We start from the raw sequence: 14897 nt of genomic DNA on the forward strand, positions 1-14897 counted from the left end.
ACCAGCCCTGCTTCTAGAGTAGGGCAGCTGCCCTAACTTGCTGCATGGTGGGTACGCCCTTGGTTGTCAAGTTGATAAATGACTGAAAACAGGCTTCTTGCAGAGAATCAAATCCCTTCAGAACAGTCCCTTCATTGCCTCATCTCTCTCTTTCTCTTCCTACAGTTGTCTATGAGCATCTGAAAACATCTGGTTCAGCTCTTATTACAAATTCAACTGCACTGAGCACAGAAAGAACTAAGCAGTTCTTAGCTGCTTGGGTTGCTCACGTTCTTGCACTGTGGACTGGATTTTCCCTTTTAATACAAAGGAAAAATAGGCTCCACAGAACGTTATGAAATAGGTTATATAAAGTTCATAAGATGAAGAAAGCAGCTGTTGCTTTCAGGCTTCTAAGAGCAACTGTTTCAAACAACTATAGATGCAAAGAGAGGCTAGAGAGATGTCATAGGAACTAAAATGCCATGAGACCTAAACCACATGCTTAGTCAGTCCATCAGGTTAGCTTTGGGGGATCCTGGCTTCATGAACAATGGAAATCCTCTATCCCCACTCCGACACACATACTCAGTGTGACTATATAGCTTCATTTTCAGTTGTGCACTGCAAAATTCTTCCCTTCTTTGATGCCTCCTCAGGTTGAGCTCCACCAGCTAGTATCATAGATGCAAGATAAACCTCACACTTACTGGCCATATTTACACCAAAGCTACAATTCTCAGTTGTTGCTGACATCCGTCTGTCTCTGGAGACAATGGAGGAATGTGCCTTTAGGGGTGAAGTCAAACTGTTGGAAGGTTACAATGCCTGCTGTGGTTGTAGAGACTGATACAGGAGATGTTTCATTGTAGCTGGGGCAGATCAAGGCAACCAGTTTTGCTGATACAGATGCACCATGGCGTTTGTGCTCCTCCCAGTGGTCATTCCTCCTCTGGTCACTGCTATGGATGATCACTGCAAGGTTGGTGTTGCCAGTCTATTTATGTCACATTTGCAGACATCTTTGCAGCACGGAGTTGGTCTGGCAACAGGCCTGGTTCCTTTGACAAGACAGGTACATCTAAGGCTCACCTCTCCAAAAGGCTATGGGAGAATATCATGCTAACAACCAATACCAAGATGAAGGTCTACCAGGTTTGCACGTTGAGGCTGTCTCCTCCTCCTCCTCCGCGAGGCCTGTCAAGGTGCTTTGGTGCATCCCTTTGAGACTGCTAGTGTGCCTTCCTGGAAGGCACCTTGGCGATTGTCAAAGGGATGCGCCAGGGCAGAGGCACTTTGGCGCAACCCGTTGACAATTGCCCTAGCGATCCTGGAAAGTGCTCTGGTGCTCGTCAGCAGGGTTGGGCTGACTCACACCAGCGTGCCAGTCTTAATTGGGACATTCCAAGATTGGTTTCTGTTATCCGGGATGTCCCACTGAAAACAGGACAGTTGGAGAGCTATGGATTCAGGAAGTAATGATGAATTAAGTAACAAAAACTGGTCCATGTGGAGGCAGGAACTAGACGTCTTGGGTAAATATGCACTTCTGGCTTCAGTTGCTATTGCTCTAAACAGATAGTATAAATACCACTGCTGGCTAACATGGTGCCCTGTGCACTATAATTCTCATCATCACTGACCATAGCCATGCTGGCTGGGGCTGATGGGAACTGTAGTCTCAAATATGTGCCAGCTTGGACACTTGGACATTTGAACTGTATTTACCCGTTTTGAATATGCTCTTAGCTTTGGGCACTTGACTTGATGATCTTATTTACAATTAAATAAATGTAAAAATAAAGCTGTAGTCCTATGACTTTTCCTTGGAAGTAAGTAAGTTCTGTCTTTTGAATAAGCATAAGATTGAGTTCTTAGAGTGAAATGCAGAACAAGCTCTAAACTTAGTACTGTATGTATAAATTGACATAGGCTATTGAGGCCAAAACAATTTTTGTAATCTCTTCAACGTTCTAAGCCAAGTTAAAACATTTGATTGAGGCTCAAAGTGTGTTGTGCCCTGACAGCTAAACAAACATGCAGTTCTGTATCACTAAAAGGCTTATTGGCAGAAACAGAACAATGCGTAGGCTGATGTGTCAGGAGAGCTTTCTGACAGAAAGCATGCTTTAAATACCCTGTTAGCAAAGTAGTTGAACTCTGTGACATGTCAAAAACATGAAGAAGTTCAAGGGGGAAAGATGTGAGAACAAGCCTTTGGGAAACCACTTCAGATTATGTAGAATTATTTGGGGCAAAAGGGTTGAAAAATAAATCACTTGAGGAAGAATAAAGTTAGAAATATGACTGGAAATACATACATTGGACTTTAAAGGGGATGAAAAAAAGACAGCTAAAGGCTGCTAATGTCTTGTGTTTCTTTTCTTTTTCAGTAGAAGCAAGCTATTTTTATCATTGTACAATGCCTAGTTTCTGTAGATTCAGATACGGTAGATTCCCTACTACTACGGATAATAATAATAAATCATAGCATGTTTAGAGGGACATCTTATCTCAGATGTTCTCTGGGTCTACTAGCAGAGGACCTATATTTTATAGTTAATCATTAATAAACAACAGGAAATCTTTGACGTGAACATTCAACCATAATTTAATGCAGCCTCTAACTTGGCAAGATTCCCAAATTAGCAGATGTTTCTCCTTTATATAGCACTAACAGGGCGTGACTGGCAATGCCCGGGAATTTCCAGAACCCCCCCCCCCCCAAAAAATTGTGATTTTAGAATGGATAGAATAATTTGTGGGTTTGTGCCCATCATGCCAAAAATCGAGTGAAGTCACACCAAAGTCATGCTTGGGCTCACCATCTTGATTCAGAATGGCACCTGGCATCCAAACATCAATGAAACACCACCAACCCCAGTGGCAGCTCTTAGGGCGTCAAATTTCAGCGGCGCCCTGAGTGACATCCTCCACTTCTCGCGCTCCATTCTAAATCATCTTTGCAGCATCCCCAGCAGTGTCCCTAAGGCTCTGTGCCCAGTGTGACTGAACTAAATCCACCTCTGCCCCACCTCAGAAAACCTTGTGCTGTGTTTGTGTGGTGGCCAAGCCGGTGCCAAAAAAGCAGGCGAAGTCACACCAAAGTTATGGCTTGGTTGCCATATTGAATCAAAATTATGCCCGGGATCCAAATATTGATTAAGACTGCCTTCTCCACCTTAGGAACCCTCGTGCCAAATTTGGTGATGATATCTCAAGAGATGGCTGAACCTGTTTCTCTAAACCAAAGCATAGGGTTACATTGTGCAATGCAGGCCTAAAATAGGAAAACAGACAGTCACTGTGAGTAGAAGCATGACAAATTCCAGCTCAGATAGAAAATAATAACAGAAATTCTCTGGGAATGAAACTGGATTATGCTTTCTTCTGATAGAAGCTTATGAGTTATGATGACACTACCCATAAATATCTTGCTTGACCTATCACATTGTCAACAAGAATGCCTTTTGATGCACACTGAGTAAGTTTATATTCTCCATTGCCCAGTTTTCTCCAAAGTGTAATGCACAGGCAAGAAAGAAGACAATCCTTGTTCACATAAGAGTTCACAACTCAGTGGCCAGATAGTTTGGACAGATGTGATGCAGGGGAGGAGATAACAAATCAACATTCAATTGAAAAGAAGCATGATCTGCTGCCACATTTCCAGCTTATGTCCTATAAATCGGGGTATAGAAATTGTCCATAATGGAGGTTCCGGTTTCCGCCGGCAGGAATGGCGGACCTGTTTTCCATCTCTCTGACCTTCGTAAGGAATTTGGCGGTTGCTAGGGGAGTAAATGGCAACCCCCTACCCTCTCCGGGGGTTACGGAGAGGGGCCGCTGGCCCGCGATGCCCCCAGACCCACTCCGACTGTTTTTGGAGTGGGGGGAGCTTGGGCTGAGCACTTACGAGGGCCAGGACTCCCGGGCGCTAATCTGCATGGCGGGGATTTCCATGGTTAAAGAAGATAATTAGGCTTAAATCTATGGACATACTTCAGAAGGAGGGGAAGAAGCGCTGTTTACTGCTGAGAAATTTATGCTGCTGAGGGAGAGGAGTCAAAGGCTGTATTTCATCTGAAAGAAGGATTGATGGGGACGGAGCGATAAGGGAAGTGAGTCCTTTTTTATTTTTCTTCATATGAGTTACTTCGTACCTTCCCAGACGCGATGTCCTGGTTTGTTTGGAGTGAAAGAGAAGCAAAAGACTGTGTGAGTTGAACTTTATAAACTGTTGTTACTGAGCATATTTTTTAAAGATGTGGAGTTGCTGACGAGAAAAGCCCCCCTCTAGCTGGACGGAAGGAGTCCTGGACGCGTTCGGAGGATTTATGAGCTGTGACGCACTTTGAATTGGAGCAGCGACCTGAAGCTAAGTTCAGCTATAGGGCAAGGAGATCCATTAATTTACCAAGAGTCTATGGTTTGATGTTTGGGTCTTCTGCCTGGAAAAGCTGTAAATTTTATAAAGATCGTTAATCTACCCGGTTATGAGAGAAAACGAAAGTGTTTTGAGTTTTTTTAAGATGGCGCTGCTTCGTGTTGATGCAACAGGGAGCTCCAGACCAAGAAGATTTATGGGGAGGCTGGACTGATTAACCCACACAGGAGAAAGAACATTTGTGAAACCTTGTTTGATATTTATCTCAGCAGCTGGGAAACAATCGGTTGAAAGTGGAAAACATCTATGTGACTATAAGGGAAAGATTCGGATTATTATGAACTTGGAGAGACGATTTGAACTTTAGAAAAAAGACGGCAGTGGACGGTTGCGAGGAATCCCCAATTTCTTGAAGCATGGGAACCCAAAAAAATTTTTTAGATGATTTGGCATAATATTCGGTTTGATTGATATATATGTGTATAATTTGAAATAACGAATGTGATATAATTGGTTTTAATTGGAAAATTAATAAAAATATATTTAAAAAAAAATAGAAATTGTCCATAATGTAGACAATGAATCTGACACTATCAGATGAATTGCTGCCAAGACCAAAATATTTGTTGTCTTTGTTCCAAATGATTTGCAACTGCAACATGTTCTCTGATTTATTTCCTAGATTTATGTGGCAGCAGTCATTATATATTTAAGATGAAAGAAACAGGAAGGAGGGTGGTGGAGGAAGTATTTGTAAGCTAAATCCTGAACTCAAACTTTACTCAAGCAGAATATGGAAGAGAAATGGGAGGGGAAAGATGAAAAGATGATTTGCTTGTTGTCTTCAATACAGAGAGCAAAGAAACCATTTGTTATAGAATCATAGAATTGTAAAGCTGCAGGAATCTTTCACCCAAAGTGGGGCTTGAACCCACGACCCTGGAATTAAGAATCTCATGCACTACTGACTGAACATTTATTGCCTTCTGCTTTCACAAAAAGACACACGACTCCCAGTTGCTAATGATTTTGTTTAGATGATGATTTTGTTTAGCTTTTAGCTTGCATTTTCTTAAAACTGAGATGAAAACAACATTAAGCGTCATGGGAAATTCAATGACATTGTGGCACAATAAGCATCTTATTAAGGTCTTGTGGTGGGAGGGTGTTCTAGAGCAAGCACACTGACCCCATGTCCCCTTTTCATTACCCAAATATTATTGGGTAATATGACACATATACCGGTAATATGTCATTTCTATGAAAATGTGGACCCCACTCTGTTTTTGTTTCCTCTTTTCTGTGGTTGCATAACTGGTCATCCTACCACATGGGGAGGGCATGACATTACATTGGTGCTGCAGTTCAAAATCCACCCCCAGACCAATCAGGCAGTCCCTCCAATATCTGGAAAGGATATCTGTAGGAAATCTGTCTGAGGAGTTTTTGCATAGCCCTCCTCCGTCAGAGTATGGCTGTTGCCTGAATTTACGTGGCATAGTGAGTGTGTCTTAGAGGCAAAGTACGTGAAGGAATGTATTCCATTGGCAGTAATTCTATCTCTGCTCCCTGGGAGTAAGAGTCAGTCTGTGTTGGTGACATAAATTTCCACACAGAACATTTTTGTTAGTTTTGGAAGTAAATGAAAGGCTGCTTATTTCATTCCATTCTTCCACCTTGAAGGCTAATCCAGATTTTAAAGAGATGTGTGAGGTTAAGAAATAGAAGCAAAAAGCTTGCACTTAAAAAACAATTGCCCTCCCCATTCCTGTGGGTTTTCTTGCTTCTTTCCAGCTACGAAGCATCAGTCAAAATGTGATGTTTCGTAAATGGCTAATCTTGTCCTTTCATGTCAGTCCCTTAATTTATCAGCATCTTTTCTGTTTTTCTCTGACAGAGAAGAATACCAGAGCTTTTGCTTTAGGTTGTGGGGCACCATTGTATGGGAGTGGGTAGTATCCTTGCTGCTATGGCTGTTGTTCTTTAAGGACTATACGGGCTGCTTGAAGTGCTACAGAAACAAACAAAAGAAACTTTACTGTGAGCCAAGGCACGACATCAAGACCCAGGCTAGACACAGTGCCATTTATGCAACTAGCAATTGTTTGAATGGCTTAAATTGCAGGTGTGAAGCTTCAAACAAATTGTTCTAAACGAATTGAAAGCATTTGGGGGGCTTTAAGGAAAATGAAAAAGATGGCTACACATGGATACAGGTTCCCAACACATTTTGGGAGAGATATTTTTATTGAGGAGCATGTCCTTCGGTGCTTCCTAAAAAGAGCAGTAAAGACTACAGCACTGCTAACTCAATTAACTTCCATCTCACCCACCTAGCATATATGCACCATGGGCAATGGCAGCTCAAGACTGACTCTGGATCATCTTGCCACATCCCTTATGGAATTCCATTATGAGAGAGGCCAAAAAGCCCTGCAGGCCGGGCATTTACCGGGTATCATTGCCCCAGGCATGGTGCCAAGCACTGCTACTGGTCAGTTGGCACTGCACCCAGTTAAAACCCCCTAAATCCCTGCTGCCATTGGCCAATTCAGCAGCTAGAGGATGATCCGGCCTACAATAGGCCAGTTCACAGAGGAGGCCTGAAGACCACCTGCCAAGCTGCCCGCCCGAGGAGGGCAAACATACTTTTCGGGGGAGGGGAATCATCATTCAGCACAGCTGAGACCTATTCTCTCAGCCAGTTGCTATTTACCCCAGGAGTCTCCAACCTGGTGCCTATGGGTGTCATAGCATCTGCAAAGGCTTTTCCTGGTGTCCTTGGGCAGGTGCCGTAGACTCTGAACTTTTATTCTAAAAATTACGTCTATAGCTCTCCTAGAAAGAAAGCTATGGGGCAAAATTGCTCCTAGGCAATTTCTGTGAAATGAGAATGGTGTGGCAACTTTTCATATTTTTTCCTGGTGCTGAGGAATGCTCCTGCTCCCTGTTGCTATTAGATAGCAACAGCATCAGTGTGTGTGTGTGTGTGTGTGTGTGTGTGTGTGTGTGTGTTGTGTGTCCCATAATCAGGATCAGTGGCAAATAGCTGATTTTTCATTGTAAGCATAAGGTTGTTGTTCTGATTTTATGTCATTCCCCAAGACAGCCATTTTGTGTTATGCCATGCCCCCTCCATGGCACCCATTTTGTGACTGGCACCCCAGCACTCTAAAAATTCAAAATGTGCCCACTATTCCCAAACAGTTTGTTGCCCCTTGATTTAATGCACTTTCAGAAATGATGGTTCGGAGGAACCCAGAAAAATAGGACGCTGCCATAAACCAGGTTAGACCATTGTCCATCTACTCAGTATTGTGTACACCGGTGTACACAGTATTGTGTATGCCGACTAGCAGCAGCTTTCCAGGCTTTCTGGAAGTGTACGTTCCCAGGGGACTGAACCTGCATGCAAAGCAGATGTTCTATCACTAAGCATGAACCCATTTCATTCAGATTTAAGCATGTGTATCTTGTTCATTGAAAAGAAGGCATTTGGAAGGTGCACAACTGGAACTAAATCTTGCTTTCGTCTCAAATTGTGACATTTTCTTCTTTTTAATATTTTGACAAAGCAATCTTATACAAAAGTATGGGGCTTACTCTACATAGGATGACAGCCAGTAGCACATGGTGAAGTACGGCACAGTGGTGCTTACCCGACCTCCCAGCATGTGGATCGCAGCTGCTTGCAGGGAGAGAAATTGAGAGGGTCAACGTGGCAGGGAGGGAGTTCAGCCCTGTGCGGGTGCACCGGATGAGCCAATGTGGTGCTCCTGCTCCTGCGTTTGCACAGCGCTAACCTCTTTCCCCTTGCCCATTCCACTCTCCCTCCCAGTAAGTAACAGCAACCCACCTGCTAAGACAGGCTTCCCCAAACTTTGGCCCTCCAGATGTTTTGGACTACAATTCCCATCATCCCTGACCACTGGTCCTGTTAGTTAGGGATCATGGGAGTTGTAGGCCAAAACATCTGGAGGGCTGCAGTTTGGGGGTGCCTGTGCTAAGAGGTCAGGTATACAGTGCCCCATCACTCCTATGAGTTGTAGGCCTAAGCATCAGTTTTGATTAACATCTTTATGTATCTGCAAGTTTGATTTGAGTAGGATATTGTCTTACTTGCTCTGTGCATTTGAATTATTTTATAATGACAAAAAATAAATAAACCATTTCATGCACTTTTATCATTGCTCCCCAAGGTGAGCTGCTAACTACAAATATAGATTCCCAAATGGAATTCAGCAGAATCCCAAAGTTGTTTGTAATTCATAACTACCTCATGTTGAAAAAAATATTTTAAAATGTTTGGAACTATTGAAAAATTAGATATGTGAATCTGGTCTTCACCTAAAACAATGCCAGTTACAGGTAGGTAGCCGTGTTGGTCTGCCGTAGTCGAAACAAAATAGAAAAATTCCTTCCAGTAGCACCTTAGAGACCAACTAAGTTTGTCATTCGTATGAGCTTTTGTGTGCGTGCACACTTCTTCAGATACTCACATGAATGACAAACGAAAGCTCTCTAAGGTGCTACTAAAACAATGCCAGTTCATATTCACCAGGTGGTGTGCTTCAGATGAGAAACCTTTTTCTTTTAAAAAGGTTATTGAATATAGATAAGCAAGAATGAAGTGGTACCATACAAATTTAGAAGTTAAGAAACACACACCCTTTTTGCATCCGTTTACATAGCCTTGGTATCATTTCCTGTGAACTGTGTGATGATGAAGCTTCAAATACTGCTTTGAACATTTTTGTGGTTTCTTGAATAAATAGTCATAATCCAGTATTGTATGCTCTTAAATTTTAGGCATGTACTTTTTGGAAAAGCAATAAAACCTAATATAGTTCAACAGGGGAAAGATTAAAAAATGTAACAACAGAAGAATGGCAGTCACTCTGTTGCAAATGTAAAAGAAAAAAGAGCAAATGACTCCTCAAAATATCAGACCATAAACTGTCTCAAAATGGTAGGGCAAGCATGGCCAAACTTGACCCTCCAGCCATTTTGGGACTACAATTCCCATCATCCCTGACCACTGGTCCTGTTAGCTAGGGATGATGGGAGTCCCAAAACAGCTGGGAGTCACAAAACAGCTGGAGGGCCTAGTTTGGCCATGCCTGTGGTAGGGGTTAAACCGCTGGACCCCCCCCCCCATCCAACTCTAGTTGCACTTTTAATAGGATCAGAAACCTTTATTTAAGAGAATAGTTATATTTTATTGATGTAAAAAACCAAAGAAACTCTAAACTATGGCTCCTGCCGTTAACTACCGTGTTTCTCCTAAAATAAGACACGTCTTATATTTATTTTTCCTCCCAAAAAACACACCACGGCTTATTTTCGGGGGATGTCTTATTTTTTCGAGAGGGAGCTGGCAACCGCGCCACCGGCCGAGCAAGGAGGAAGCACACGTGCCCTCCCAGTGTTCCCCAAGGGATCTTGTGGGCCGATCCCTCCGGACCCTCTTGGCTTTGGGGTCCCTCGCTCCCTTTTGCCGCTGTCCTCCCCGCCCCCGGGCGAGCGCTTGTCTCTCCCCAGGGAATGGCATCCACACGGCACGCATTCCTGAGCCGGCGGAGGGGCTGCTGGACTTGTTTTGGCTCAGAGGACCAATTCCTCCATTCAAACGCCAGTGTGCAAATCTGCCCTTGCCTGCCTATAGCCCGGCCCCCTTTTGGGCCGGGACCAGGCTGGTGACTGGTGACTGCTCCCGGCAGGTGTGCGTGTGTGTGTGTGCAAGGGATGAGTAGGCGAGAGTATGCATGGGCGAGAGGCGGACCGGGTGCGGGGCTAAGACGGAAGACGGCGAGGAGGGAGGAAAAGGGCGGGCGCGCGCCACCAAAAGACAAACGGAGCGGGGAAAGTGGACCAACTCCCCCGGCTGCTCCTTCTGGCTCGGGAGTTTGCTCCTTGGGATGCCCGATTCCGCCGCAGCAAGAGGCGGCTGCACGGGAGCCGCTTCGGGGAGCAAAGCGCCGCGCGAAGAGCCTGGTGAGAGGCAGCTGCGGCTGCAGGTGAACTGGGGGCGAGCGCCCTGAGCACTGTGGCGGTAGCGAAGAGGCGCCCGATCAGCCCGCTTCTCAGCTGATCGGGCGCCTCTTCGCCACCGCCGCAGCGCTCAGGGCGCTCGCCCCCAGTCGCCCACGCAGATCCCGGGCTTCACCTGCAGCCGCAGCTGCCTCTCAGCAGGCTCTTCGCGCTGCGCTGCGCTCCCCGATCAGCTGAGAAGCGGGCTGATCGGGCGCCTCTTCGCTACCGCCGCAGCGCTCAGGGCGCTCGTCCCCAGTCGCCCACGCAGACCCCGGGCTTCACCTGCAGCCGCAGCTGCCTCTCAGCAGGCTCTTCGCGATGCGCTGTGCTCCCCGAGGCGGCTGCACGGGAGCCGCTTCGGGGAGCACAGCGCAGCGTGAAGAGCCTGGTGAGAGGCAGCTGCGGCTGCAGGTGAAGCCCAGGATCTGCGTGGGCGACTGGGGACGAGCGCCCTGAGCGCTGCGGCGGTAGTGAAGAGGCGCCCGATCAGCCCGCTTCTCAGCTGATCGGGCGCCTCTTCGCCACTGCCGCAGCGCTCAGGGCGTTCGCCCCCAGTCGCCCACGCAGATCCCGGGCTTCACCTACAGCCTTCCTTTCCTTGCCAGACCTGCTCCCCCCCGGCTTATTTTCGGGGGATGTCTTATATTTATTCTATTAATGAAAAGCCTGACATGGCTTATTTTTGAGGACCGTCTTATTTTAGGAGAAACACGGTACCTCTAGGAATGAGGGAGAGATTGGATTCAGTTCACTTCTAAAGATGAACCTACTTCATTTCCACTTGCAAACCAAAATACACCCTCCTTTGAAATTTGCACTTCTTTGAATTTTGCAGTGCAATTCTCCAACCAGTTCTCCACGTTGCACACCCCCAAACTGGTTCAAGGTGGTGATGGAACAACCTCCAGAAAGAGCACATTGAGGGAAGAAAAAGGAGATTGTTCCATGAGGCAAGCAGAAATGCTTGCACTGATGGAACATTTGTAACAATGCGACATTGAATTCTTTTCACAGGTTTTTTTTGGGGGGGGGGGATACTAAAATCTAGAAAAGCTGCAGGGTTTAAGCAGCAGTGACTTATGCAGACAGAAAGAGAATAAAATAAATACTAAGCACTACGTTGCACTTTGTGTGAGCAGAATGACTTGCCCTTGTGCAACAGGACTCTCCCTCCCCAATCCTCCCCCAATTTTCAATCTGGGAGTTGTGTCTATTTGTGAAAGCAGAAGGCAATAAATGTTTGCCTCGATCTCAGTGTTCCTTTCAATTCTATGATTTCCCCTTATGGAGCATCATTCCCAAGCGCACTGCATGGGCAAAAGAATGGCTGTGCACATGGCCCATTAATGAAATGTAATCCCCAATTCAGCTCTTGTGAATAGGGTGATGAATTTGGGTGGGTGGAAACAATTAGTTGTAGTCATAGAATTGACATTTTTTACTCACTTTCCTTCTCACAGTTCATCTGGAGAAAAGGACGAATCCTAGTTTGACACCATGCAATGTTAAAGTATAGCAGCACAATTCTAAAAAGGAACTAGAGAGTGACCTCAGACCTGGAAGTCCCTGTTTATATTTAATAATAAATTTTATTATTTTTAATTTAAACATTTAAAAGTTAGTTGTGTGTGTAAAAGATCACATACAGATCATTACAATGAAAATGTAAATATTCTTACTTAAAATACAAACGAGCAGTAGTCAAAACAGATTACATTAATACAAACATACAAAGGAAACAGCCTAAACATACCCTCCCCCCCCTCACTGCCACAGCTTCATAAAATAAGTTAATTTTGTTCAAGATCCTCAAGCAGGATTGAGTGGTTTCCCTTTAATTGCAGGTGGTGGTTTTCAGATATGGGCTATAAGAGCTTTCCCATTTTAAAAAACAACAACAATCATTTGCTGAAACAACATTTATCTAACATTTTTTTGACTAGAAAGTGCTGGCAAGTCACCAAGGCACAGACAAATGCCTTCAAATACAAGCAATTACTATTGTTCCAAATTCAATCCATTTTTCCCTTTCCCCCAAGTATCAACAAACGCAATATGAGATGTTTCATGAATAGGACGATGCTTGAGGCAAAAAAATAAAAGTGGGCTGTGTTGGCAGTCCACAGAAGAAAAATGGGAGACCACCTAGTTAGAGGGATTGTTGCATTTTAATCCTACTAGCGGAACAAATGCAAACGGGGATCAATTGGCAGCTCTGGAGAAGAGAAGCAAATGGACAAATGCTATAGTCTGGTTATATGGAACTTACCTGGTGAAAAAGAAGGAGATGGGAAGACATTTTGCAAGGAAAAGCCAGCGTGGTGCAGTGTCAGACTAGGACCTGCATACACCAGGAGTAAGCAACATGCACACATGGGATTTCTCCCATTCACTTCTAGGGAAGAGGTTGCGTCACCATGTGCACACACAATGTGTGCATCAGAGGTTTTGTTCCTGCAGCAAGTCCCTGGAAGGAGGGTTTCTTTTTAATCAAAAGTCAGTGGAAGCTGGCATTCGCAAGAATCTCTTACTTTATCTGCATTTCTCCTTGCTCTATCCTAAGGACTTGGGGGAGTTAGAATTTATTCTTTTTGCACATTAATTATCTTGACAACACATGAAATACATTTAGCGATGAAATAGTGAGCTGCCTGTGGCCACACAGGTTTCAGAGCTATTGTAGTCTGGGTCACCATTGCAAGGTCAACATTTGCTGCAACCCTCTACAGATCTCCCAGGGAGTAAGCCTCAATGAACTCAGTGAGGATTACTTATTGGTAGATACACATAGAATTGCACCGATTCTGTCCACTGCAGCACTTGCTTCAATCCAGCTCAGTCTTGTAATAATTACATTTCCCCCTTGGGTAAGCAAATGGTGTTCCTAAACATAGATTTGCCTTATGTTAGTTTACACCAGAATAGACTATCTAACCCTCTACTGGTAGGACCAGGGAAGAGGAGAAACATGAAGTTGATCTCATAGGAGTCCTGCCATCCCTGATGATTGGCCATGCTAGCTGGAGCAGGGCACCACCTTGGCTAACCCTGCGTAGTAATTTTGCAGATATTACATTGATGGGAGGAAATTACACTACAGACGTATAAAGCATGACTGAACCTAAGCAATTCCTCACTAGGAATACCTGTAATGGTAGAATGCTGATATGCTTAGTGGTCATTAATGATCTTAAGCTCTGTGGCACAACCCCCTCCCTCCTTTCCAAAGCTTGGAGTGTCTACTTCCTGACTGTCAAGTGAAGCCAGTAATGACAAAAGTCCGTCTAAAGCTAAAACACGACTGCCTCTTGGCTTCCAAATGGCAGATGGTAAAAAATATACCCTAATTTCTTTTCCAGGGTGCATTACCCCAAGTTTCCACTCCATTATGCTGAAAACAGCCCACAATGTATTTACTGGTGGCTTTGCTAAAATAGCCCTTGTGCACATTCTTCTTAACAATTCACTTTAACTGCAGCAAGGAAAGGGAGGCTGATTACGAAGCCACAGAAGCTCAGTCTACAAGAATGTTGACAGCACAGTGCTGTATATAGAAATCCATTGCATGGATGTAATGAAGTTGCAAAACTGAACGAGGGTTTGCAAACTGCCCTTTGCAATGTTATTTTCCCCATGTCTCTTTCTGTACCATATTATTTCCAATCTCCACATCAGATGATGGGCTGATTCTGGTTTACATTGTGGGTTCTTCTTGACATAATGTTTGGCTAGTTGAAGTGGCTTTTTATTACCATACATCTAGAAAACTTACATAGACATTGATAATTCGTGTAATGTTTCTGGGCTTAATGTTCAGAGTCATAAGCATAACAATGGAGATCTTTGATCCATTTTGGTTTCTTATTTGTCCAAAATTTCTGATTATCTGCTCAACCTTTGGACTATTCAGGATTTTTATTCTAAATCTAAGACACTGTGGAATTAAACTCTTAAACTTCTTGGCTCCTCTCATTGGGCCAGTTCAGCTGATGCTTGAAAGGTCCACTCCAGCCCTGTTCCCTGGCTGCACCCTGGCTCTGGCTCTGGCTCTGGCCATCCATGCAGGAAACAGCCACCCAAAATGCAGCACATATGAATGAAATCCTACAGACATTAACCAAATTTGCATGATTTCTCTATACCCCCAAGCTTTTGCCCATGCTGGTCACATACCGGTAGCTACATTTTAGACATTATAGTAGAATTATGGATGACACTCCTTACTGATGACACTCTTGTAATTTTTAAAGACCTGCAGCTGTGTCAGTGGGTCTTTCTTAGCATTACATCATTGCCCTTGATCCTGGTCAGGTGATTATTTTTGTTAAGCCCATGTGATTGGCCCTGAGCACATGGTTGTAGACCTTTAAATTACAGCAAGACTGTGGGATGACCCATATGAAGACAACCTAAGACCATTTAAAAAGTACATCAATTCACGACAAAGCAGAGGCATATATATTATGCAAGGAAAGGGCTCTCTTTCTCAGCTAAGACC

The 14897-nt window shown here is 44.3% G+C and overlaps 1 protein-coding gene and 1 long non-coding RNA gene across 3 annotated transcripts in view; one reads left to right on the forward strand and one right to left on the reverse strand.

The window, feature by feature from the left end:
* Positions 1-12950, reverse strand: part of DCN (decorin) — an 81242-nt gene extending 68292 nt beyond the window's left edge. Inside the window, exon 1 of the mRNA XM_088652577.1 lies at positions 12669-12950. The gene's annotated coding sequence lies outside the window, so the exon portion shown is untranslated. The remainder of the gene's footprint in view (positions 1-12668) is intronic.
* Positions 1-14897, forward strand: part of LOC148684592 (uncharacterized) — a 49876-nt gene that overhangs the window by 11880 nt on the left and 23099 nt on the right. The window lies entirely within an intron of this gene.

This window comes from Zootoca vivipara, chromosome 9 (genome assembly GCF_965207765.1).
Source record: "Zootoca vivipara chromosome 9, rZooViv2.hap1.1, whole genome shotgun sequence".
NCBI classification, from domain to species: domain Eukaryota; kingdom Metazoa; phylum Chordata; class Lepidosauria; order Squamata; family Lacertidae; genus Zootoca; species Zootoca vivipara.